We start from the raw sequence: 27956 nt of genomic DNA on the forward strand, positions 1-27956 counted from the left end.
AGAATACCTCGTTCGTGGAAAACCCGTCTGGGATTGCTATGCAGCTGTACCATTCACACCCTTTGTTGCAATTATAAAAAAATTACAGTTTATGATTTAGGATTTCTGATGTTTTGATGACCTAGGCCCTTTCTTGAATTGGAATTAAATGATGCAACAGTCATTAGAGGATAAACATTTGTGTAATACACGAGAACAGCAAGTTGGTTGGCGAGGTAGTGAAAACTCAGCCTTTTTTTTAAACCACAGAAGCTTTTGAACTTGAATCAAATATGCTATAGAAACAGGCATCCAGGGCATATGTAGAAAGATGGAAAATAAATGTACCGCACAGATGGACGGCTGGGTTGTTTTAGCTTTTAAAGAATTCAGTGGTTAGTTGATGGTTCGAACAAGCAGGTAGTGCATTCCATTTAGCTGATGCTGACACTGACTCCTTTGATATTGTTTAAGAGCCATAAAATGATAGAGGTAGAAAAATAATTTTCAGTTTCATTTTCCAAAGCCCTCCCTCTGACCCCGAGTAAACTAAGAAAGGGGGATCACTGGGGTTTGGGACCAGAGTTTCCTCCAAACAGGTACCCATGGCTGTGCTTACCTTACTCATCTGCAGACAGTGATGCTTCCTTGCAAAACTGGGGCATATCTCCAGAAACCATTTTCTTAGAGGCCTTTAATCATTGAAGTCAAGTTAATCAGTGAAGTCAATTTTTTTTGAGGATTACTGAGTGCAGAGAATCGCAGTAAGGACTTGGGAGAGTACAGTCCTTTAGAAATGATAGACACAACCCCAGGACACCAAGTGGAGGCTAGAATTTAGAGGAGGTTATCGGTAAATTCGAGTGGTTGGATATATTCCATTTTCAACACAATCATCAAAAATATAAGCTTGACTGGAAATGCCTTATTCAATTCAGGTGTGGGGATTGTGAAGTGGCCCTATTGGCTGGAGGAAAGAGGTCACTTTGGGGCAGCTATCTAGACTCAGCCAAGGGTGTGGATCTCTCCAACCTGGGTTCCTGGAGGGTACAAGGTTGTGCTCTGTGACCGTCATTGTCAAGGGCAGGTATTATTCTGGTTGGGGTTTGGCTCATTAGCTCATATCCTGATGAAATGGGACACATCACTCGGTCAATCGGTCAATGGTATTTATTGAGCACTTACTGGGTGCTCTTACTAAGCACTTGGGAGAGTACAATAAAACAATTCACAGACAGGTACCTTGCTCACAAGGAGCTTATAACCCAGAGGAACGGGCATACATTAAAATAAATTATGGATATGTACGTAAGTGCTATGGGCTGAGAGTGGGTATATGAAGGGTTACAAATCCAAGAACAAATCCAAGTGTAAATCCAAGCGGCCCGGGAAAAATGGAAATAAGAGCAGACTTATTGATGAAATGGGTGGAAAGCTGGAAAGCCAGAGTCAGATCTGAATTGCATGAGTGGGGCAATGGAGGGATCTGGAGAGTTGTGAGCTGCAAGGCACCTCAGAGTCAAAGCATTGGGTGCTGCAGCAGGATTCCTGTCTGCCTGTGAAGGGCAAGAAGGGTGCAGTTAAAAACCAGTGAGGCCGGGCAAGCCAGCAATTCCAGCCAATTCTAAAAATGGCTCGAAATTCTTCATCAGTTGACAGTTATCTTCTTTAAAAGGCAATATCTTCCTTTTCCCTACAGCCACTAAGCCCCCGATTCATCCTATTCCCTGAATGAATCATCTGTAGTTGAGAAAGACCTGAGCATTAGGGAAATATCGTCCAATCTGTGGCTCTGTGAGTTTGTTTATGCTTCCATCATTATTAACATCCAAGCTCCCTCCTGACTCTCTGGGAGGACATTTTCTTGCTTTGGTACCACAGGCAAACAGCTGTTTAGAACATCCAAAGCAGAAGGAGATTTGAAAATGAATTTCTACTCAGAGTAGTAAGCAGCCTTCCCATGAGGTTCAGTGTGTCTTGAGTAATCGGGTGTGCTTTCTTTCAGGGACTGCTGACCTGGGACTTCTAATCCCAGCTTGGCCACTCATCTGCTGTGTGACCTTGGGCAAGTTGCTTAACGTATCTGTGCCTCAGTTGCCTGATCTGTAAAATGGGGATTAAGACTATGAGCCTTATGTGGGAAAGACTCTGTCTAACCTGTTTAACTTGTATATACCCCAGCTCTTAGCACAACTCCTGACTAAGTAACTGCTTAACAAATATCATTAAGATTGAGAAGACAGAGAAGCAGTCTGGCTTAGTGGAAAGAGCACTAATAAATAATAATAATAAAGCACTAAGTGGGAGTCAGAGGATGTGGGTTCTAATGCCGGCTCCACCACTTGTCTGCTGTGTGACCTTGGACAAAGTCACTTCACTTCTCTGTGCCTCAGTTATTGCAACTGGAAAATGGGGATTAAGACTGTGAGCCCCCTATGGGATAACCTGATTACCTTGTATCCACCCCAGTGCATAGAACTGTGCTTGGCACATAGTAAGTGCTTAACAAATGCCATAATAATAATAATAGCCCACCCAGAAAAACTAGTGGTTAGAAAAAGTAATGCCCAGAGCATCAGAGGGATCAGCAAGCATAACCTGAAAAGTTCAGAGGTCTCTTCAGTACCTCAAGCAATTAATAGTATTTATTGAGAACCTACTAGGTGCTGAGATTGGGAGAGTACACTAGAGGCAAGATTTGGTTCCTTCTCACAAGGACTTAATAAGTGTGGTATTTGTTAAGTACTTGAGAAGCAGTGTGGCTCAGTGGAAAGAGCATGGGCTTGGGAGTCAGAGGTCATGGGTTCGAATCCCGGCTCTGCCACTTGTCAGCTCTGTGACTGTGGGCAAGTCACTTAACTTCTCTGTGCCTCAGTTAACTCATCTGTAAAATGGGGATTAAGACTGTGAGCCTCACGTGGGACAACCTGATTACCCTGTATCTCCCCCAGCGCTTAGAACAGTGTTCTGCACATAGTAAGCGCTTAATAAATACAACATTATTATTATTAATATTACTTACTAGTTGTCAAGCACTGGGGAGAAACGACATAATCAGATTGAACACAGTCACTTTATTGCATGGGGCTCATGGTCTAAGAGGGTGAGAATACAGGTATTTCATTCCCATTTTGCAGAAGAGGAAACTGAGACCAAGAGGAATTGCCCCAGATATCCCTAGTGCTCACACCACTCCCTGAGAGTAAATCAGGAACTTATTTTAGGCCACTGGTAACCTTTGGAAATTGCATATCACATGCACTGTGGCCTGCAGAAGTCTCCAGGTGGCAGAGTAGATAGGTAAAGATATGCCCCCAAAATCTGTGGTTAGGTAAATTGATTCTTACCATCTTGCCGGCTTTCTCTCCTTGGACAAATTGCTTAACTTAGCTGGGCTTTTGTTTCCTCATCAGTAAAATGGAGCATCAATGCCTGCTCTTCCTCCTACTTCAATCAATCAATCAATAAGTGGCATTTAGTGAGCACTTACTATGTACAGAGCACTGTACTAAGTGCTTGGGATAGTACAATACAACAGAATTAGCAGACATGTCCCCTACCCATAACGAGCTTAAAGTCTATAGGAGCTTCTGAGCCTTACGTGGGACAGGGACTGTGTCCGTACTGATTAACTTGTATCTACCCCAGTGTCTAGAATAATAATAGTAATATTGGTATTTGTTAAGCACTTACTACGTGCAGAACACTGTTCTAAGCACTGGGGTAGATACGAGGTAATCAGGTTGTCCCATGTGAGGCTCACAGTCAATCCCCATTTTACAGATGAGGTCACTGAGGCTCAGAGAAGTTAAGTGACTTGCCCAAGTTCACACAGCTGACAAGTGGCAGAGCCGGGATTCAAACCCATTACCTCTGACTCCCAAGCCCATGCTCTTTCCACTGAACTAAGCTGTTTCCCAACAGTCTTTGACACATAATAGGTGATTATAACAAATACAATAACGATAATAATAATAATCTAGAAAAAGTCATTGCAGTTTCAGATGGTCTCAAGTACAGCCAGGAAGTAGCACATACCCTGGGAGAATAAGAGTCATTCTGAATGATTTAACTCAGATCATTTTTATGACACACAATATAAAGCATATGTTTCCTTAACAATGATAGGGAGAGATTTTCTTTTTCCAGTTTTATAAAACTTTGTCTAAAAGGTAAAAGTTCTAATGTCACTAATTGAAAAGTGCTATTATAACTCTCCCTGGCAGATTATCTGTGTTTTAATTAACCCCAGGCAGTTGACACAGACATAATGACTTTTGTATGTCCTACAATTCACTCCTTTAAGGCACCTTATTTGGTCGATAGTAAGTCATTTAAAATAAAATGTTTAATTACCATTGGATCGCAGAGGAGACAGAAGCATCAGTATCATCTCATCTGAACTTTTTTCATCTTTTTCAAATAAATTTGAATAATAGCAGAGTTAATATAATGTCCCATTTAATTTCATTCATTAATTAAAGACTAGCCTCTTGCAATCTACCAAGTGTGTATTAGTCAAATCTGAGCCAAATTTAAAATGCTTTCCAATCATAATGATTAATACATCTATTTCTTTGAAATACAATTATTTCCCTATTAAGCCCATTCTCCCTGGTCTTGGCTAATTAGCATTTTAGATAATATATTCTATGTAGCCATCCCTTTATATAACCCGCTGGGTGCAAAAATCAAATGAGGTCAGAGAAAACAAAATCAGAGAGGAGGGATATATTTCAAACTATGCAGTACTCATATTAATAAAGACAGGTAATCTGGAGAAAACTGGCAGATGTGCAAATTCCAGCACCGTTGTTAAGAAAGATCAGTTGAAAGAGCTACCTTGTCATTTATTATAATTGAGTGACTCATATTGGTATTTTAATACAAAGGTATCATTTTCAGCCCAACATCTCCGCAGAAGTTTAGCATGATCATAAATTACCATATATGTCAGCATATTTTGACAAGTTAACATTTTATTATTGTATTGAAGGTAAGGTGTACGCCTTCATTTTCAAGTTTCAAAGTACTGAAGCGACAGTCTCGGGTGGAAGTACATGCAGTAAGGAGACAACTATTCCCAAAACAGTAAACCACTCCTGCAATGGCACCTTGGTGAGTTATTTCCCAGCACAGGAGCTTACAAGAAACTGTGTTTACAAAATGGTACCCTAAAGGACCATGGGTTCGCGCAGTTTTCAAAGTTCCCTAACTTATTCCAAGAGGAAACATAAGTTTCCTGGGAGAATCTGGCCAATTCCAACTTTGCACTCAGCCTAATTTCAGGGGAGACTGGCCAGAAAGAATAAAAGCAAGTGGTAATGATAATAATAATAATGGCGGTATTTGTTAAGTGCTTACTACGTGCTAAACACTGTTCTAAGTGCTGGGGTAGGTACAAGGTAATCAGGTTGTCCCAAGTGGGGCTCACAGCCTTAATCCCCATTTTTCAGATGAGGTAACTGAGGCACAGAGAAGTTAAGTGGCTTGCCTAAGGTCACACAGCAGAAAAATGGAAGAGCTGGGATTAGAACCCATGTCCTCTGACTACCAAAGCAGTGCTCTTTCCACTAGGCCACCCTGAGGTATTTGCCAATTTAGCTCTATCTTTCCAAGTTGCCTTAAACTAACATCTTCCCTTAACATTTACGCATATTCTCAATTTACATTAATTTCCACTTCTATTTTTCTAAGCAGCATGGCTTAGAGGAAAGAGCACAGGCTTGGGAGTCAGAGGTTGTGGGTTCTAATCCCGGTCCACCACTTGTCAGCTGTGTGATCTTGGGCAAGTCACTTAACTTATTTGTGTCTTAGTTACCTCATCTGTAAAATGGGGATTAAAAAAAAAATGTGAGTCCCACGTGGGACAATCTGATTACCCTGTATCTATCTCAGTGTTTAGAACAGTGCTCTGCACATAGTAAGCGCTTAACAAATACCAACATCATTATCATTATTATTATTTATTCTTCCATTCTCTGCTGCTGTAACATTGTTTCTGTCTCCTTTCCCTCCAACAACTGCATTTGAAAGTAATTTGTGTCTACCTCCCCCATTAGTTTGGAAAGAATTTGAGAGACCCTGTCTCTTACTTTTATACTCTCCCAAAAGATTAGTATCTGGTTCTGTATACTGTAGCAACTCAGTAAGTTCATTCAATAGTATTTATTGAGCACTTACTATGTGCAGAGCACTGTACTAGCACTTGAAGTGTACAATTCAGCAATAGAGACAATCCCTGCCCAATCACGGGCTCACAGTCTAAGCGTTCTAATGATTGATTGACTGAATTCCCTCCCAGAAGTATTGTGTGAAGCAGTGTGGCCAACGGGAAAGATCACAGGTCTAGGAATCAGGAGACCTGGGTTCCAAGACCAGCTCTGCCACTTGTCTGCCACGAGACCTTGGGCAAGGCACTTAACTTCTCTGTGCCTCATTTACTTCATATGTAAAATGGGGACTAAGACTGTTAGCCCCATGTGGGACAGGGACTGTGCCCAACCTGATTAGCTTGAATCTAACCTAGCATTCAGAACAATGTGTAGCACAAAGTAAGCACTTAACAAATGCCATTAAAAACCAAACCAAAACAAAAACAAACAAAAGAATGGAGTAGAACTGCATATTCAGAGAGGAATTCAGGGGCCTAATGGAAGCAGTTTTCAAAGTTTTTTTAGAACTGAACTATCACTCTTTTGTTGAATTACATACGCATCACCTATGGCTAGACAATGAATGGACTTATTTTCAGAGACTGATGTGTTTGTCTTGGTTTATTTTTCTCCTTTCTGTGTGGAGGGGAAAGATGTGAGGAAAGGAAAGGAAGGTGCATTGGTGGGGCAGGGATGCATTCATTGATGTCCATTTGATTTTTCTTTTGTTTTGGAAGCCTTCCAGATTTCATCTCCCCTGGGCTTTGTCAGTCTCTGACTCACCTTCTGTTTGGTGTCCCAGTGTAATCACAATTTGGGTTTTGTTTAATATTTACTTTCAATCATGCAGGCATTCATTCATTCCTTGAAAAGAATTTGCTGTGTGTGAAATGTGTACAGTGCTGAGGTATTTGGGAACATGCAATATGAGTAGAAGATACAGCTCCCATTCTCAACAGGAAAGACTGGCAGATATAAATGGTGCGCATACTGTGGGAGCCACAGACCATTGAAGATTATGGTTGTCCATCATCCCTACGGGGTTGTAGCCATGAGGGCAAAGATCCATCTCCTTAGCTTTTTGGACATGGTGTACAGCTGAAATGAGCCTGCCCCATCTCTTGGAGCTAGGAAGCCTATGGACATAGCCTGTGGCCTGGCTCAGGAATTCAAGGATTTCGGTTACCCACCCCAGGTTGCAGGATCCTCCTTGCAACTGGGGAATGGCCATCTAGGGCCACCACATTTCAGGCTTCAGAGTCCCTTGGGTTGTCCCCGGCCCTGAGCGGTTCAGTAAGTTTTCAAGAGGGATTTGAAGATTGGGAGATCTGTGGTTTAGTGAATTTGAAGGGAAGGGAGTTACAGACAGCAGAAAAAGCATGAGCTAGAGTTCGGAGACAGGAGAATTGAGAACACTCCATATTTCTGCTCAGTATATGGAAAGGTGATCTGGGTTTGAATTTGGTGTTCAGACTATTCATTCAATAGTATTTATTGAGCGCTTACTATGTGCAGAACACTGTACTAAGTGCTTGGAATGAGCAAAACTATCAAGGGTTCCCCTGGGATTTTTGTTAAATTGGAGGGTCCAGAATATCCCTTCTCAAGGACAGGGTGCTCCCAGCATCTCCTTCTAAACTAATTTTGATAATGAAGTGTTGGGAGGAAACTGCCCCCATCAGATTGTCTTTTCAGGGGCCCAATTCATCCTTTATCCACATAAAGCAGTTAGAGACTTTAATTGATGAATCTATTCTTTCGTTCTGGCAAAACTACATGAATAGCCCTGCTTGCTCTTCCGGGCATGATGAGCTCAATCCATGGGCCTAATTTAGATTCTAAGAGAGATCTGTGATGACAAAATCTTCTTCCTGGGATGAGCTAAATGAGCAGTATCCATAATTTCAGGGACTAACCCTTCAATAAATCAGCGGTGCTAACTGGTGCACGGAGCAATGTGGTATAATACAATGGAGAAGGTTGACATGATCCTTGCCCTCTAGGAGCTTACAGGATTGAGAGACATTGCACAAGTGTATACATGTATGCATATGCGGAATCCTTACTGCATTTTACAACACTGCTGCATATATAGTCCTGTAGACTATAAGCTTTTAGTGGGCAGGGATTTCATCTTCTTACTCTATAGTATGGTACTTTCCCAAGTGCTTAGTTTCATGCTCTGCACATAATACGTGCTTAATAAATACCATTGATTGATTGATAGAATAAATTGAACAGAATTAGGCCCACTATGCCCCTCTGGTTTAGCCAGATGAGTGTACACTCTTTCTGGGCAAGAAATATGCCTTGCATTTCTGTAGTACTTTCCCATGCCCTTAGTACAATATATTGCACAGATAGAATCTATAAATATCATTCCTTCTTTACTACATTGGCGATAGGGAATGGATTGACAAGGGCACTGAGGCTGAATCTTAACAAACATTTTTAGGGTGAACAAATTTATTAAGTAAATTCCAGAGTACAGGTCTATGAGCATCTTGAAGCAATAAATCTATTTTGATCACATGTTATGTGTTTACCCTATTTTCAACTAGAAAAAGCCTTTAGCAGACAGCAGTAATCCACTCACAGTAGCTTTGCAAGTAATTCACTGAGGGTCCCAGGAAATGAAGGCTGGAACCAGTGAATGAAACTTGCATTCCGAATAACCAAGAATTAACCAGAAGAGATCAACAATGTCAAAAATGTCAAAATCACAGTCAAACTGAACAAATTGTCCTTTGGGGAAGGAGACAATGAATAAGGAAGCAGCATGGAGTAGTGGATAGAGCATGGGCCTGGGAGTCAGAAGGTCATGTGTTTGAATCCCATTCTGCCACTTGCCCATTGTGTGACCTTGGACAAGTCACTTTACTTCTCTGTGCCTCAGTTACCTCAACTGGAAAATGGGGATTGAGACTGTGAGCACCACATGGGACAGGGACTGCACTCAACATGCTTTGCTTTATCTACCCCAGTGCATAGTGCAGTGCCTGGCACATAGTAAGCATTTAACAAATACCGTAATTATTCAGTCATATTTGAGCACTTACTATGTGCACAGCACTGTACTAAGCATATGGAATGTACAATTCGGCAACAGATAGAGACAATCCCTGCCCAACAATGGGCTCACAGTCTAAATGGAGGAGACAGATAACAAAATAAAGCAACAATTATTATTATTATATTATTATTATTACAATATAACAATATAGCAGAAGTGGTAGAAACATTCCTTGCCCATAATGAGCTTAAATCCATCTTGTTTCCATCCCCAGTCCCCATCTACAAAATTTCCCCTCCCCATGGGAATCGACAGATAGTAAGGGCTTTTGTCTGGAATCTTTGTCCTCAGTGACTGGCTTGAGGAGGGGCAGATGAGCCCCCTGACTAAGGCCCCCTTTTCCCAGACTAAGCTCCCCTTTTCATCGGCTCCCCCTCCCACCGACATCACCCCGACTCACTCCCTTTGCTCAAATCCTCTCCCCAACCCACAGCACTTGTGTATATATATACATATCTATAATTCTACTTATTTATATTAATGCCTGCTTTACTTGTTCTGATGTGTATAGATATATCTCTAATTCTATTTACTTCTATTGATGCTATTAATGCCTTTTCACTTTTTTTGATGCCTCTCTCCCCCCAGTCAATAAATGTGACTGACCGACTGAATGAATGAATGAGGAATTGGCTGTGTGGGAAAGAAAGGGAAATCACTCATTCTGGGAGAATCCGGGAGGTGGAAAGAAGAAGGGTGCTGGCCATGTCCACCTCCCTGGGACTTTCTCTCCTGTGTGCCACAGTCTCAGAGAATATGGAAGCAATGGGGTGCATCTCAGAGGGACGCTGGCGGGGAGGAGGGGAGAAGGGGCAGAATTAGAATGATGACTTTCCTGTCAGGAAGATATGCAGTAAAATCCCCTACTCACTTAAAGTGAGTGTTCCCTATTCATGAGCCTTAGAAGCACAGTTGCTAAGCCAGGAGAAGCTGGAGCTACTTCATTCATTCATTCATTCATTCATTCATTCATTCATTCATTAGTATTTATTGAGTGCTTATTGTGTGCAGAGCACTGTACCAAGAGTTTAGGAGAGTACATTGCAACAATAAACAGTGATATTCCCTGCCCAAAACTAACTTACAGTCTAGAGGGAGAAAGACACACATCAATACAAATAAATAAAATTCCAGATATATACAAAGTGCTGTGAGGCAGGGAGGGAGGCAAAGGTGGAGCTGGGAAGGCCTCTTGGAGGAGATTTGTCTTCAATAAGACTTTGAAGGAGAGGAGAGTAATTGTCTCTCAGATTTGAGTCAGGATTCCAGACCAGAGTTAGGTTATTGGCTAGGGATTGGCTCCGAGATATGCAAGATTGAGGCACAGTGAGAAGGTTAACCCTAGAGGAGCAAAGCGTGTGGGCTGGGTTGTAGAAGGAGAGAAGTGGGGTGAGGTAGGATGGGGCAAGGTGATGGAGTGCTTTAAAACCAATAGTGAGGAGTTTTTGTTCACAACTGATCCTTGGGTAGAACAAGAAAGACTTTTTGCTGCCTCAACAAACCCTGCCTTGAGAATCATTTTCAAAATGGGAAAGCTGGATCCATAGAAGCATTTTTTGTGCAGGGGAAACTAAACCACTAGGAGGATCCCAAAGTAGTCCTCTCTTAATGGAGAAACCCAACCCTATCCCACTTACCTGGGGGTTCCAGTGAGAGCCTACCTCCTCTCCAAGGTATTACACTCACTATTCTAGTTAATTAGGCATGGTATTTAGTTCTTCCTAAATGCAAATCATGGGGAAATAGTAATATTAGTACTCCTTATCAAGTGTCCATTTGGTGCAACACACTGTGCTAAGCACTTAGTAAATACAAAACAAAGAAATGACATGCTGCCTACCCAGAAGAAGCTGGCATGATAAATAGTTCAGATGGGGATGGTGTACTTTTTACAGCAGTGTAGACCCAGCTCAAATTCTATTTTGACCTGGTTATATAAAGTGTTTCTTTTTTTAAAAAAGGCTTAGCTCCAGAAGGTAGCAGGAAAAAAAAAACCCAACAACCTCCATTCTTGCTTTCCTACTTTTGAAAGTATTTGTTTCTAAGAAGCTTAGCAATTTGCCTCATACATTATTCATGAATTTATCAGTTGGCTGGTAAGGCAGTTCTGCTCTTCATTTTTCATCTATCGTCTTTTAAATGAAGTGAAGCAAAGGTGAATTTGGGGAACGAGGAAGTGAAAAATTCCAGTTTCCCCATCCAATCACCCTGACAAGGAACTATATTCAATTTGCTCTGTAGCTTTAACATTATTCTTATCCCATTAAACCAAAGCATTAAAATGTGGCTTTCTTGTTTTGTTGTTTATGAGAACTAATTTCAATTATTTATTTTGTGAATACACCAACCTTGACGTTGGTGTGAAAATTTTAATTACATATGAAATACAATGCAATTATGTAGTCATTAAACAGGAATGACAGTGGTGTTAATGCCACTCAGGGTTGAATTGTCATAAGATGAATCACTTATTGCTGTTTTTAGGTTTTATTTACTTTTTGTGTATCCAAAGTCTAGCCTGTAACAATCTGTCAGTGTTATTCCTTTCAATTTTGGAGAAGTTAGATTTTTTTTCTTTTATTTCCATGTTAAAGATGGAAGCGGTGAAACCATCCCAGGACATCCTACTGAAAGAACAAATATGCCTATTAGCTCAAGAAAAACAGGGATTGTGTGCTGGATGCGAGCTATATAAGAACTGATGTGAGTGATACTGAGTGCCTCAGGTATCTGTATAGCAAAAAGCTTCCTAACCTAGGTTTGAGAAAAAATAATTTGTGATGAAATTTACTTTAGCAAATTAGATTTTTTTAGCTATAGAAAAGTGAAGGGTACAAATCAACAAATACCATCTCAGTACCTCTGGGCCAACTCGGCACTGGGTATTCCTGACTCCTATAGCAGCTCATCATCATCATCAATGGTATTTATTGATTGCCTCCCCATCTCTTGCCCCGATGACCTGGCCACCTACTTTACTGAGAAAATTGAAAGTACCAAACAATCTCCCTAAAATCTCCCTTACTCCTCTCCAGTCCTTCCCTCCTTCTGCCCCTTCTTCAACTCTCCATCTTTCCCAGCAATATCAGAAAAGAGCTCCCACCTTCTCTCAAAATCTACCACCTCCATCTGTGCATCCCATACATCTCTGCATCAGACAGAAACTCCTCACCACTGGATTTAAAGCACTCAGTCAAGTCTCCCTCTCCTACCTCTGCTTTCCTACATAACCCAGCCTACACACTTCACTCCTCTAATGCCAAAATGTTATGACACAGTAAGTGCTCAGTAAATACAATTGCTTGCTTGACTGATTGCAGAGCATTGTATTAAGTGCTTGGGGGATCACAATAAAATCGGGTTGGTAGATATGTTCCCTGCCCACAACAAGTTTATAATCTAGAAGGGGAGCCAGATATTCTTATAAATAAATAATTTGTAACATATAATTTGTAGATAAGCACATTAAGTGCTGCAGGGCTATCGGTGGGGCCCAAGTGCCCAAATTTCACAGATCCCATTGTATAGCCAATTCTGTGCATAATAACCTATGAAACCCAACTTTCCAAGAACTCACTCACTTATGGTCCCAATTTTCCTTTTTTTCCTCCTTTTTTTCCTCCTTATCTGTCTTTTCCACTCACTGAGGACACAGATCATGTTTGTTAACTCTATTTTATTCCCCCAAGTCCATAGTACAGTGCTGTACACAAAGCAGGCACTTAATAAATACCTTTAATTGTTGAAAAGCAAGAGTTTCCTGAAGCAAAAGTGGTCTGTAATTTTTGAGGAACATTATTCCATCAAGGGTTGGTCAGATTCTGACCAGAACACTGATTCAGAACAGTGGCCAACACTACCATTCACTATGTTCCCATAATCCTTGGCAGGTGTTAGGGAGGTGTAAAATCACACCTCTCAATGAGTCACAATTAGTGGCATAGAGAAAAATCTTGCATATTGATATTCTGAATGCCAGGAAAACTCAGGAAATCAGCAGAGGGACCACAGTTTTTGGACCAGTGGTCTCTCTAAATTTAGTGTAGTTATTGTTCCAATATTAGGGCTTGAAACAGTAACATGAAAGGTTACCAACTAACTAGTCCTAGACCCGCTCCAATCTGGCTTCCGTCCCCTCCACTCTACCGAGACTGCTCTCTCTAAGGTAACCCATGACCTCCTTCTTGCCAAATCCAATGGCTCCTACTCCATTCTGATCCTCCTTGATCTCTTTGCTGCCTTTGACACTGTCGACCATCCCCTCCTCCTCCATACCTTATCTCACCTTGGCTTCATGGACTCCGTCCTCTCCTGGTTCTCCTCTCACCTCTCTGGCCGGTCATTCTCGGTCTCCTTCGCTGGCGCCTCCTCCCCCTCCCATCCTTTAACTGTTGGAGTTCCTCAAGGGTCAGTTCTTGGCCCTCTTCTGTTCTCCATTTACACTCACTCCCTCGGTGAACTCATTCACTCTCATGGCTTTGACTACCATCTCTACGCAGATGACACGCAGATCTACATCTCCGCCCCTGTCCTCTCCCCCTCCCTTCAGGCTCGCATCTCCTCCTGCCTCGGGGACGTCTCCACCTAGATGTCGGCCCGCCACCTAAAACTCAACATGAGCGAGACTGAGCTCCTCATCTTCCCTCCCAAAGCCGGTCCTCTCCCAGACTTCTCTATCACCGTGGATGGCACGACCATCCTTCCCATCTCTTGGGCCCGCAATCTCGGTGTCATCCTTGACTCGTCTCTCTCGTTCACCCCACACATCCTATCCGTTACCAAGACCTGCCGGTTTCACCTCTACAATATCGCCAAGATCCGCCCTTTCCTCTCCACCCAAACGGCTACCTTACTGCTATGGGCTCTAGTTATATCCCGGCTAGACTACTGTGTCAGCCTTCTCTCTGATCTCCCTTCCTCCTCTCTCGCCCCGCTCCAGTCTATTCTTCACTCCGCTGCCCGGCTCATCTTCCTGCAGAAACGCTCTGGGCATGTCACTCCCCTTTTTAAACAACTCCAGTGGTTGCCTATCAACCTCCGCTCCAAACAAAAACTCCTCACTCTAGGCTTCAAGGCTCTACATCACCTTGCCCCTTCCTACCTCTTCTCCCTTCTCTCTTTCTACCGCCCACCCCGCACGCTCCGCTCCTCTGCCGCCCACCTCCTCACCGTCCCTCGGTCTCGCCTCTCCCGCCGTCGACCCCTGGGCCACTTCCTCCCGCGGTCCTGGAACGTCCTCCCTCCTCAGCTCCGCCAAACTGATTCTCTTCCCCTCTTCAAACCCTACTTAAAACTCACCTCCTCCAAGAGGCGTTCCCAGACTGAGCTCCTCTTCTCCCTCTACTCCCTCTACCACCTCCCTTCACCTCTCCACAGCTAAACCCTCTTTTCCCCCTTTCCTTCTGCTCCTCCCCCTCTCCCTTCCCATCCCCTCAGCACTGTACTCGTCCGCTCAACTGTATATATTTCTATTACCCTATTTATTTTGTTAATGAATTGTACATCGCCTTGATTCTATTTAGTTGCCATTGTTTTTACGAGATGTTCTTCCCCTTGACTCTATTTATTGCCATTGTTCTTGTCTGTCCGTCTCCCCCGATTAGACTGTAAGCCCGTCAAACGGCAGGGACTGTCTCTATCTGTTGCCGACTTGTTCATTCCAAGCGCTTAGTACAGTGCTCTGCACATAGTAAGCGCTCAATAAATACTATTGAATGAATGAATGAATGAATGAACCACCACAAGAAATGATAGTCTCCGGGAGACCTTGTGTTTTGGATTCCATCAGTTTAAATATTACTTTATGATCCACCCTCCTCTGATTGGTTCTCTCAAGGTAGAAGCAGCTTGTGTCTACCCTAGTGCTTAGTATAGGGCCTGTAACATAATAATCATTTAACCAATACTATAACTCTCCCCCACAAAACTGAAAGAACAGTGCACTCAGCAGTGGTGTTTGGGATTTAATAAGATGTGTTCAGTCCCTAACAAATTGTACCCAGCACTTATATAGGTGAGTTTATTTTCTTTTTAAAGTTGTTCATTAATTCAGTCATATTTATTGAGCATTTACTGTGTGCAAAGCACTACTAAGCGCTTATGAGGCTTTTCTAGAACACCTTACAGGTTGTCATTGCTCCTCAAGAACCTCCACTGGCTATCCATTTCTCTCTGCCTGTGTGGCTCAATGGAAAGAGCACATGCTTGGGAGTCAGAGGTCTATGGGTTCTAATCCCAACTCTGCCATTTGTCAGCTGTATGACTTTTGGCAAGTCACTTAACTTCTCTGTGTCTCAGTAACCTCATCTGTAAAAGGGAGATTAAGACTGTGAGCCCCATGTGGGAGAACCTGATTACCTTGTATCCCGCCCCAGCTCTTAGAACAGTGTTTGGCACATAGTAAGCGCTTAACAAGCACCATCATTATTATTATTACTGATGATTGGGAAAATATGCCTGATAAATCCCCCATCCCAGTGCAGAATTTGGAACTGTTCGGGAGACACAGCAGCACAGTTTTGGGGTAGCCTAGGAGCTCTTTCCATAATAAAAGCAGAAACTCATGGAAAAGGGATATCAAGCACTGTTTTTTTCCATCTCTCCTGACTACCAGTTCCACACCTTTTCTGTTTCAAGAGCAGCAATTGTGAGAAGAGGGGAGGGACAGAGGAAACAGTGTGGAAATCAAACGGTGTTATTTTTTAAGTGCTTACTGTCTGTAGAGCACTTGGGAGAGAACAATAAATACCAGAGTTGGTAGGCACGATCCCTGCCCACAGTGAACTTACAGTTTAGACAGGGGGTGGGGAGAGAGTCTGGAGTTCGGTGTAGGGGGCTGACCCTGTGGAGGAGAAGAAAAGTTGACATTAAATATGTAGGTTGAATGAGAGAGATCAGCCTAGGAGAGCTCCAAAGTTGACAGCATGAGAGGCAGGGAGATTGGTTTTGTTGTCCAGAGTGGATCCCTTCACACCCCTGGGATGGCTGGAGGTGAATCAGACAGGAAGTTTTTAGCCAAGTGTTCCTAAGGGAATTGTAGATGCTATTCTGATGCAGTAAATATTCTAGGCAATAACTAGAACATCCAGTCCTTCTGTTGTGCAAGGATGGCATTCTTTCCTGTGTTAAGGAAAACGCATATTGTAATCCCCACACATCCTTATGCACATGTATAAATGCTGTAGTTCCAAATTCATGGAATGCCACAAAAAACAGTCTAGTCCAAACACGCCCTTTAGCAGATCTGTCTTCTGTGTGACTTTGGCAAATTACTTAACTTCTCTGTGTCTCAGGTACCTCATCTGTAAAATGGGGATTAATACTGTGAGCCCCATGCAGGACATGGACTGTGTCCAACCCGATTAGCTTGTGTCTACCCTATTGCTTAGTATAGGACCTGGAACATGATAAGCACTTAAAAGATACTATAACCCTCTCCTGCAAAACTGACAAAACAGTGCACTCAACAGTGGTGTTTAGGATTTAGTAAAGTGTGTTTAATCCCTAACGAATTGTCCCCAGCACTTATATTGTAAAGCATCACACAGAATAGGTCACTGATTTTGCCCTCATCAATCAATCAATCAGTGGTATTTATAGAGCACTTACTGTGAGCAGAACATTGTACTAAGCCCTTTTTTAAAAATGGTATTTGTTAAGCACTTACTATATGCCAGGCACTGTGCTAATCACTAGTGTAATAATAATTATAACGGTGGTATTTGTTAAGTGCATACTATGTGCCAAGCACTGTTCTAAGCGCTGGGGTAGATACAAGGTAATCAGGTTGTCCCACATGGGGCTCACAGTCTTAATCCCCATTTTACAGATGAGGGAACTGAGGCACAGAGAAGCTAAGTGACTTTCCCAAGGTCACACAGCAGTCAAGTGGCAGAGGTGGGATTAGAACCCATGACCTCTGACTCCCAAGCCTGGGCTCTTTCCACTAAGCCACATTGCAAGTGTAGGCTTAGTGTAGTGTAGGCTCAAGATAAACAGGTTGGACACAGTCCATACCCCACAGGGGGCTCACAATCTTAGTCCCCATTTTCAGATGAAGTAACTGAGGCACAGATAAATTAAGTGACTTACCCAAGGTCACACAGCAGAGAAATGGCGGAGCTGGGATTAGAACCCAGGTCCTTCTGACTCCCGGACCCGTGCTATATCCCTTTCGCCATGCTGGGAAAGTACAATACATCAGAGTTGGTAGATACATCCCCTGCCCACAACAAGCTTACAGACACTTATATAAATACAAAATTTACAGCTATGTACATAAATACTGGGTGGCTGAGGATGGAGCGAAACCAAAAGCCCAGAGGACGCAAATCCCTGTGCATAGAGAAAGCAGAAGGGAGAGGGAGCTGGGGAAAAGAGGGCCTCATTGGGAAGGTGCCTTGGAGGCCTTAATAAGGTGGGGGAAGTAATGGTGATATTAATAGTGATAATTGGATAACAGATCACTCCATAGCCACAAAAATCTTCATACACCTATTTTTCTGACCTTACCTTGTGCTCGGCTCTCCCACTGCTGACCACTTACTTGCTCCTGAGCTCTCTTCTTTCCCTTTCTTTTCTTGTGTGGATTCTGTATGGAGCAGGAACTATCGCCCATCTGATTATCTTGAATCTATCCCAGCACAAAGCTCAAAGTTAGTGCTTAATAAATGCCATTAAAAAAATTTCCACAAATCTTGCAGCCCTTTCTTTTAGTGGTATTTGTTAAGTGTTTTCTATGTGCCAAGCTCTGTCCTAGGTGGGGGGAGCGGTATATGACTAAAGTCAGACACAGACTCTGCCCCATAGAGAGGTCACAGTCAAAGGAGAATGGAAAACTGATATTTAATCCTCTTTTAACAGATGACAAAACTGAGAAAAACAGGTTATATGGAACTGGCTATTTGCCAGGCAATCCAGATAATTATGTTTCTGCCACAGTACCTGGTAGAAGGGAAAAATGAGGGCCCAGCTTCATTAGAAACCACACTCAGGCCGGTGCAGTAAAGGAGATTTGTTGTGTTCATTTCAAGAGAATTTAACAATTTCTTCTGCAGAGGAGGTTACCCACAGTATGGGCTGTGCACAAGCCAGAGCCAGTATCTGCCTTGCCAGCCGCTTCTTAGGCCCAGCATCACAGCCTCTGGGTGGAGCATACCCAAATGAGTGGCAGTGAGGAATAATGTGGCATCTTCAGGCACACTGAAACTGACCATATCACTTTTGTTGCCAACTAAATCAAAGGGTTGTCTTCCCAATATGGCAAAAGTGGGGCTTAGTCTGGGAAAGCTTCCTGGAAGAGGTATACCTTCAGTAAGACTTTGGAGGCAGGGGAGAGTGATTGGCATATTTGAGGAGTGAGGGCATTCCAGGCCAGAGGTAGGACATGGATCAGGAGTGGGCGATGAGATAGGTGAGAACGAGGCACAGTGAGAAGGTTAGCACCAGAGAAGCAGAGTGGGTGGGCTGATATGTAGAAGGAGAAAAGGGAGGTGAGATAGAAGGGTGCAAGGGGATGGAGAGCTTTAAAGCCCATAGTGAGGAGTTTTTGTTTCATAAAGAGGTGAATAAACAACTACTGGAGATTTTTGAGGAGTGGGGGTGACATGCCCTGAACATTTCTAGAGAAAGATAATCCTGGCAGCGGAGTGAAGTATGGACTGAAGTCGGGAGAGGCAGGAGGTTGGGAGTTCAGAAAAGAGGCTGATGCAGTAATCTAGGCAGGATAGGATGAGTGACTGTACTAGTGGGGCAGCAGTTTGGATAGAGAGGAAATGACAGACCTTGGCGATGTTGTGAAGGTGAGACCGACAGGATTTGGAGAGGACAGGGTTTGGGAGGGAAGCTAAAGAGCTGTTTTGGACATGTTGAGTTTGAGGTAGTGAGAGGACATTCAAGTAGAGATGTCCTTAAGGCAGGAGGAGCTGCAAGCCTGGAGAGAGAACAGGGAAAGGGGAGGAGATATAGATTTGGGTATCATCTACATAGAGATGGTTGTTGAAGCCCTGGGAGTGAATGAGTTCTCCAAGGGAGTGAGTGTAGATGGAGAATAGAAGGGGACCAAGAATTGAACCTTGAGGGACTCAGACAGGGAATTGGAGGGGGAGGAGGAGCCCACGAAGAAGAATGAGAATGAACAACCAAGAAAGATTAGAGGAGAACCAGGAGGGGACAGAGTCACCGAAGCCAAGGTTGGATAACATATCCAGGAGAAGGGGATAGTCCAGGGTGTCAAAGGCAGCTGAAAGGTCAAGGAGGATTAAGATGGAGTAGGAGCCATTGGATTTGGCAAGAAGATCACTGGTGACGTTTAAGAGGGCAGTTTCAGTGGAGTGATAGGGATAGAAGCCAGATTGGAGGGGGCCCAGAAGAGAGTTGGAGAAGAGGAATTTGAGGCAGTGAGTGTAGATGACTCTCTCACAGAGTTTGGAGAGGAAAAGTAGGGGGGAGATGAGATGATAACTGGAGGGGGCTCTGGGGTCAAGGGAGGATTTTTAAGGATGAGGGAGATGTGGGCATGTTTGAAGGCAGTGGGGAAGAAGCCACTGGAGAGTGAGCCGATGAAATTGATAGTTAAAGAGGGAAGGGGAAAGAGTTTTTATAAGATTCTTTCATTCAACAGTATTTATTGAGCGCTTACTATGTGCAGAGCACTGTACTAAGCGCTTGGAATGTACAAATTGGTAACAGATAGAGACAATCCCTGCCCTTTGACGGGCTTACAGTCTAATCGGGGGAGACGGACAGACAAGAACAATAGCAATAAATAGAATCAAGGGGATGAACATCTCAAAGATGTGAAAGTTCTCCACAAGAGAACGTTTGTGGAGGGGGTGGCAGGTTCTGAGCATGCTCCAGCATAGGTTTGGAAGTGCGACTTTTTAAAGGGACTGGAAAGGTTATCCTGAGCTCACATTTTCCCTGTCGTTAGAGAGAAGTCACCGTGAGCAAATTGCCCAGTGGAGGTGGTAAATTCACAAAGGGGCCTTCTTAGATGCTTGACTGAATAGCTGTTTACCACACTGCAGATCACTTCATGGTCTTAACAGAGCCCAGAAGCAAAGCTGAAGAGGAAACCTGAAAACTGTCAGGGAGTGTAGTGTGTGCAATTCTGTATCATCGACATGGAAAAGTTTCTGTAAGACTACACAAAAGGTTACATTAGCCGCTTAATTATGGATGTTAATGTCAATGCTGATCTTTGTAGATTTTTTTTTCAAAGAAAAGGTTATTCTGTCAATGAGTAAAGAAGAGAGACAGCTTTGCTGAACAGCCGTCTGTGCAGTGATTCTAAATGATCTCATTAGGTAGAGTCATGGCTTCTTCAAAGCAGGAAGAAAGGAAATAACAGAATCCCTTGAAGAGGAACTTTTATCCTGACTTTATAAGTGGGATTTTAGAAAAGTAAACCTGGAACAAGTCTCAAAATATAAGAAGCGTCTTTGACACTGGTGGAAATCTGAGTTCAATGCAGCCTTATTCGTTAAGCCAGCAGGTTCTCTAATGCATAAGTTAGGCCTGGAAGAAAGGAAGTACTTTGGGGAGAAGAATTAACTCTTTCAGTGTCCTAAATGCATGATGGGGATGACAATAATGATTCCTCTCTGTTCCTTCTCCACTTCCAAAGGAGCCAGAGAGAATTAATAATAATAATAATAATGTTGGTATTTGTTAAGCGCTTACTATGTGCCGAGCACTGTTCTAAGCGCTGGGGTAGACACAGGGGACTCAGGTTGTCCCACGTGGGGCTCACAGTCTTAATCCTCATTTTACAGATGAGGTAACTGAGGCACCGAGAAGTTGTGACTTGCCCACAGTCACACAGCTGACAAGTGGCTGAGCCGGGATTCAAACCCATGACCTCTGACTCCCAAGCCCGTGCTCTTTCCACTGAGCCTGAGCTATAAAGGAGAATTTCTAAGCAGTGGAAGCACTTAATGCCTGAGGAAACTAAAGGAGGAGTTCTGGAGTCCCCTCCTTGGTAGATCTTTGAACCCAGCATGGTTATTTACTTTCACAGGATAGTATTAAGGGTAAGTTCCATAAAGGAAAGGCATGGAGCTGAGAGAACATACCAGGGCTCATCCAGTCTTGTGAGTCTGAGGCAGATTCTGCCTGTCGGAGTCACTGGTCTTAAGATCCACACCTCCCGGAATGGAGGCTATTGTTCTGAACCAAAAAAGGGTCAGCCCTCTTACCCTCTCAGAAGAATAGTTCACTCAGCTTGGAGACCTTCATATTCCCCTCCACTCATTTGAATAACTGATGCACCTGTGAGTCTGGAGATTTTCCGCAGGGCCCTACAGGGTGGGAGCTGACATTCTATCTTCCATCCCACCACTGTCCTCCAGGGACTGTGTGTGTGTGTGTGTGCATGCACGCACACATGTGGATGGTCCAATCTGGGAAGCCAGATGGGTTTATCTCAAGGGGGAAGTCAGTCTCTCCTTGACACTGCCCCAGTGTTCTGTACAATGCTCTGTACACAGTAACCACTCAGTAAATACCATTGATTCACACATACACACTCAAACACACACACACTCTCACATTTTGGGTAGGGTCCAACTCCTTCATGCCTAATCTTCCAAAGGGTAGTTCTCACAGTTTGCCTGGATTATTGCATCAACCTTGCTGACCTCCCAGCCTTCTGTCTCCCCACTCTCCAGTCCATACTTCACTCTGCTGCCTGGATCATTTTTCAACAAAAACATTCAGGACATGTCACACCCCTCCTCAAAAAACTCCAGTGGTTGCCCAGCTACCTCCTTACCAAACAAAAACTCGCCATTAGCTTTAAAGCATTCCACCACCTTGCCCCCTTCTACCTCACCTTGCTTCTCTCCTTCTACAACCCAGCATGCACACTTTGTTCCTCTAGTGTTAACTTTCTCACTGCATCTTGATCTTGCCTGTCTCAGTGCCAACCCCTCACCCACGTCCTGCCTCTGGCCTGGAATGCCCTCCCTCCTCGAATCTGACAGATGTTTACTCTCCCCACCTTCAAAGTCTTACTGAAGGCACATCTCCTCCAAGAGGCCTTCCCAGACTAAGCCCTACTTTTCCTCATCTCTCACTCCCTTCTTCATTGCCCTGACTAGCTCCCTTTGCTCTTCCCCCCTCCCAGTCCCACAGCATTTACGTACATATCTGTAATTTTGTATATTTGTATTAATGTCTGTCTTCCCCTGTCTAGACTGTAAGCTCATTGTGGGCAGGGAATGTCAATCTTTATTGTTGTATTGTACTTTCCCAAGCATTTAGTACGGTGCTCTGAACTCAGTCAATGCTCAATAGAAGTGATTGAATGAATGACTGAATGAAAGCCTTTCACTATGATGCTTTGCACACACTGGGGGGGCTCAATACATTTGTGGGTTACATGGAAAAAGCCAGGCCCTGGGAAATGGAAGACCTAGATTCTAATCAACCTAAGTAGACCTAGGCAGAATGCTTGCTGGGCCTGTCACCAGATAAAGGTTCCTGGCTGACAAACCAACTGTGGATTCCATTGAGTTGTCACATCAAGTAGCGATCTGGCTCATTTAGGTGGCAAAGACCACAGAGGCTGCCAAGGTAACTACCAGTTGGGTCATGGTGCTATGGAATCATATTGACACTGGAAATTCAGCTGTAAATGACTCTGCTCATAATAATAACAACAATAATAATAATAATATTGATAATAGTATTTGGAAAGCTATGTGCCGAGCACTGGAGTAGATTCAAGTCTCATCAGATCAGACAGAATCCCTGTCCCACATGGGACTCAGAGTCTAAGTAGAAGGGAGAACTGGCACTTAATCCCTAATTTACAGATGAGGAAACTGAGGCACAGAGAAGTTAAGGGACTTGTCCAAGGTCACACAGCTGACTTGCATCCATTTTGCAATGTGAGAGACTCTCGTTCCCCTCCTTCTTTACTGCACTCGATGCCACATCTTCCTGCATGACTGGCAGGATAAGGGAATAACAATAATAATAATAATGTTGGTATTTGTTAAGTGCTTACTATGTGCCGAGCACTGTTCTAAGCGCTGGGGTAGACACAAGGGAATCAGGTTGTCCCACGTGGGGCTCACAGTCTTAATCCCCATTTTACAGATGAGGTAACTGAGGCAATGAGAAGTTAAGTGACTTGCCCAAAGTCACACAGCTGACAAATGGCCGAGCCGGGATTTGAACCCATGACCTCTGACTCCAAAGCCCGTGCTCTTTCCACTGAGCCACGCTGCTTCTCTTAATGCTGGTGGTGCTGCACAATCCAGTGTTAATGGAATGAATTCCATCAGGCAGGTTCATGGCCCTAAAGTTTAAGGAATGAGGCTCATCTGCCATGCTTATTGGGAAGCTCCGCCATCTTCATGAATGCCACAGTCCACACTCTTAAAATGGGATATACTGTAGTAGGAAATCAGGGAAGTAAGGTAGGAGGGGGCAAGATGATTGCATGTTTTAAAGCCAATAGTGTGGAGTTTCTGTTTGATGCAGAGATGGTTGGGTAACCAACGGAGGTTCTTGAGGAGTGAGGAAACATGGCCAGACTGTGTTTCTAGAAAAATGATCTGGACAGCAGAGTGAAGTATGGACTGGAGAGACAGGAGGCTGGGAGGTCAGCAAGGAGGCTGATGCAATAATCAAGGCAGGATAGGATAAGTGCATGGATTAACAAGGTAGCAGTTTGGATGGAGAGGAAAGGACAGATTTTAGTGATGTCATGAAGTTTGAACTGGCAGGATTTGGTGACAGATTAAATATGAGCGCTGAACGAGAGATGAGTTGATGGCAGTGCCAAGGTTATAGGCTTGTGAGGCAGGAAGGATGGTGGTGCAGTCTACAGTGATGGGAACATCTACAGGGTTGAGTGGGAAGATAAGGAGTTCTGTTTTGGATACGTTAAGTTAAAGTGTCAGTGGGACATCCAAGTAGAGATATCCTGAAAGCAAGAGGAAATAAGAAGTGGAGAGAAGGAAAGATATCTGGCTGGAGATGTAGGTTTGGGATTATCTGCATAGAGAAGATAGGTGAAACCATAAGAGCATATGAATTCTCCAAGGGAACAGGTATACATGGGGAAAAGAAGGGAACCCAGAACTGAGCCTTGAGGAGCTTTCACTGTTAGCGGGAGAGAGGCAGAGGAGGAGCATATGAAACAGACTGAAAATGAACAGCCAGAGAAACAGGAGGAGAACTAGGAAAGGACAGTGTCAGTGAAGCTAAGGTTGGATAAAGAGAAGCAGCGTGGCTCAGTAGAGAAGCAGCATGGCTCAGTGGAAAGAGCACAGGCTTGGGAGTCAGAGGTCATGGGTTCTAATCCCACATCCGCCACTTAGCTGTGTGACCTTGGACAAGTCACTTAACTTCTCTCTGCCTCAGTTACCTCATCTGTAAAATGGGGATTAAAAGTGTGAGCCCCACGTGGGACAACCTGATTACTCTGGATCCACCTCAGAGCTTAGAATAGTGCTTGGCACATAGTAAGCACTTAACAAATACCATAATAATTATTATTTTCATTTCAGACACTAAAATAAATTGCAGGTAGGGCAAAGCAATAGAGTATTAAAATCTCTACATACGTACAGTGGGAGTGAAGAGGGTTAGAAACCATGTGCTGAAGAGGAAGTGGCAGGAATACAAAGCGGAGAGATTAGAGAATAATTCATCATGTAAGACATCCTGGAGGAAGTGTAATTTCATAAGGACCTTGAAGATGGGGAGAGCAGTGGCCTGTCCATATAGGGGGGAGAGAGCTGACTGACTCACCCCACCTCTTTCCCCATAGCACTTAAGTATGAATCCTTGCAATCTGTTGCTTCCCTTATCTATAGTGCAATTTAATGTCTTTCTCCCTCACTAGACTGTAAACTCCTTGAGGGTGGGGAGAGGGCCTACCAACTCTATTAAGCTCTCCTTAGTGCTTAGTACAGTACTCTGCAAACAACAAATATTGAGTAAATACCAATGATGGACTGAGAGGCCTTGAAGTCAATAGCCATGTGCTTCTGCTTAATGCAGAGAGTGCTGGACAAACTTTGAAGGCCTTTGAGGACTGGGGCTACCAGTGACTGGGAAGAAATTCTCCCTTTTGGTTTAGCGGGAATGAGGAAATAGAAAATCAAGGAGATGGGTGAAGAGGAATCTCTCTTCTCTGCATCCAAGGAAATACTTATTTCTGCATATTTTTGATGAAGGAATTTAATGCTTCCAAAAAAGCCAGAAGCATCTGAGTCTTCCATTAACCAATCAATCAATCAATCATATTTACTGAGTTCTTACTGTATGCCAAGCACTGTACTTGGGAGAGTACAATACGAATAGAGTTGTAGACACTTCTCCTGCCCACAGAGTGTTAATAGTATAGAGGGGAAGACAGATATTGATATAAATAAATTATGGATACATGCAGAAATGCTGTAGGGCTGAGAGAGAAGTGAATGAAGGGTGCAAATTCAAGTGCAAGGGTGATGCAGATGGGAGTGGTAGAAGAGGAAATGAGGGCCTAGTCAGGGTAGGCCTCTAGGAGGAGATGTGCCTTCAGTAAGGCTTTGAAGGTGGGTACGGTGATCATCTGTCATATATGAAGGAAGAGGGCATTCCAGGCGAGAGGTCAGAGTTCTTTATCTACAGTAGTTCATTGTCTGAGATCCTTGACCTTGCTGTTCCCTAAAGAAATGATTAACTCATGGACTGACTATCCACGGAAGGCAGGGTACACACGGTTACACACTGAACAATAAAGACTCCATCCTGTAAAGGTGTAAGAAACTGAGAAATAAGATAACTTGGGAAAAGATTGGATCTCCCTCTCAAAAGTAGAATAGTTTTTGTTAGTTCTGAGGTCAGCACATTAAACAAGGCAGCAGACAAACTGGGCATCAACAGAAAAGGGACAAGTGATAGAAGAATTAAGCTATTCATTCTTAAGCTCATTCCTGTGGAAAAGTCTGTCTCAGTCCCAAGTTGGAAAGATCACCCTTTGTCTTTCAAATGAGGTTACCGAGAGACTTTTTAAACCACAGCCCAAGTGAAATAGTGGCATCCAGTTTCATCGGGCATGGAAGGGCAAAATGTGGGAGGATATGTGTGCCTTGAACCAGATTCTTCCTTTGGGAATAAGCCACTGGCAATGGGCTAGGCTCCTTAGGAAACCATAGATTGAATTACTCCTAGTACTGTGACGTTTCGGAAATCGCTGCACCATTCATTGCATTTCCCCATTAGGAGGACACTCAAGTCCTTAATTCAGTGTAATTCCCCTTAGAGGCTCAATAAATGCAATAACTGCTATTATTATTAGTATATCTACTACTATTTCTATTTCTACAACATCTATTTAAGCCTTACCTCTTTTGGGAGGGATTCACCACCTCCTGTGGACTCTTCCAAGTCCTCACCCTGAAGTTTAAACAGGTCCTAAATCAGCACCCAATCTTGTACTTCCTAAATTAGAGACCCCATTAAGAGACAGATTAGGTGAGGACTTTTTAAATTTAGCCCACCCCTTGCAGACTCTTCATCACTGCTACTTTCCTGCTAGTGTAGAATTGAGACCGGGACCTAGAACTTGGGTATTGGATTCAGTTGTAGTTGCCTGGTAGGGGGAATCAACTATTTTTCTTCCAATTCACTTGGGAAGAATCCAAGAAGGATGTGGGATCAATCAATTCATGGTGTTAATTGAAGGCCTTCTGGGAGCAGATCACGGTTCTGGGCTCTTTGGAGCGAACACTCGAAGTAAAGTAGAATGTTACTGCCTCAAGGAGGCTACAATCTGATGGAGGAACTTAAAATTCAAGAGGTTCCAGCAATTGTCTGAATGCTATGTTGACCTGCTTCCCCTCAAGTGATTCCCAGGGAATAAAATAAGCTTGGCCTCTTGCAAACATGGTCAAGGTGCCAGAGTACAGGAAAAAAATTGGCCATTTCTCTAGTATCCACTGGTGGTCATGGCTATGAAACTAGACCTCTCACTTGGCAGTGTATTAAATGAGAGGTGGTGGGGGGATAATGGCTACTCTTGGTATAAGGAAGCAGATAAATGTGCTTGTAAATGGCATAAGAGTCAGACTGCTGCAGGCTCTTTTCTGCAAGCTACTGTTGTAATTTTGACTGCGGCCACAAACTACTTCAATAAACTTGTTAAATGATATCCACCTGGGTCTGGAAAAACATGCCCTTTTTTCTTTATGACCTGTTTCACTAATCTTTTTATGTTTTTTTTTCCCTTTCCCAGCACCTGAGGATAAAGAACAGGAGTAAAAAAGCTTTGCACTTCTACCTTAAAGGAGCTTGCATTCTCTAAGCTTGTGATGTTAGGTCAGGGTTGACCTTTACTCTGGTGTGGTCCCTTAAAAGAAAGTCACTGGACGCAGCTCAGCACTGTGCCACATCCATCCTGGGATCCCACAAGGACTCCTCAAGCATCCTTTCTTCTTCTAGTTGAATGAGCATGGGCCTGAGAGCTGGAGAACCAGGATCCTATATCCCAGCTCTGCCACTTGTGTGCCATGTGACCTTGGGCAAGTTGCTTAACTTCTCTGCACCTCAGTTTTTTCATCTGTCAATTGAGGGTTCCATACCTGTCCTCCCTCCTACTTGGGCTGAAAGTCAATGCAGGGCAGGGACTGTGTCCGACCTGGTTATCGTGTACCTACCTCAGACCTTAGTATAGTACTTGGCTGTACTAGTAACCACTTTAAAATACCATAAAGTATTTTTGTTATGAAAATTGCACCCTCCCTCCTGCC

Source organism: Ornithorhynchus anatinus, chromosome 18 (genome assembly GCF_004115215.2).
Source record: "Ornithorhynchus anatinus isolate Pmale09 chromosome 18, mOrnAna1.pri.v4, whole genome shotgun sequence".
NCBI lineage: Eukaryota > Metazoa > Chordata > Mammalia > Monotremata > Ornithorhynchidae > Ornithorhynchus > Ornithorhynchus anatinus.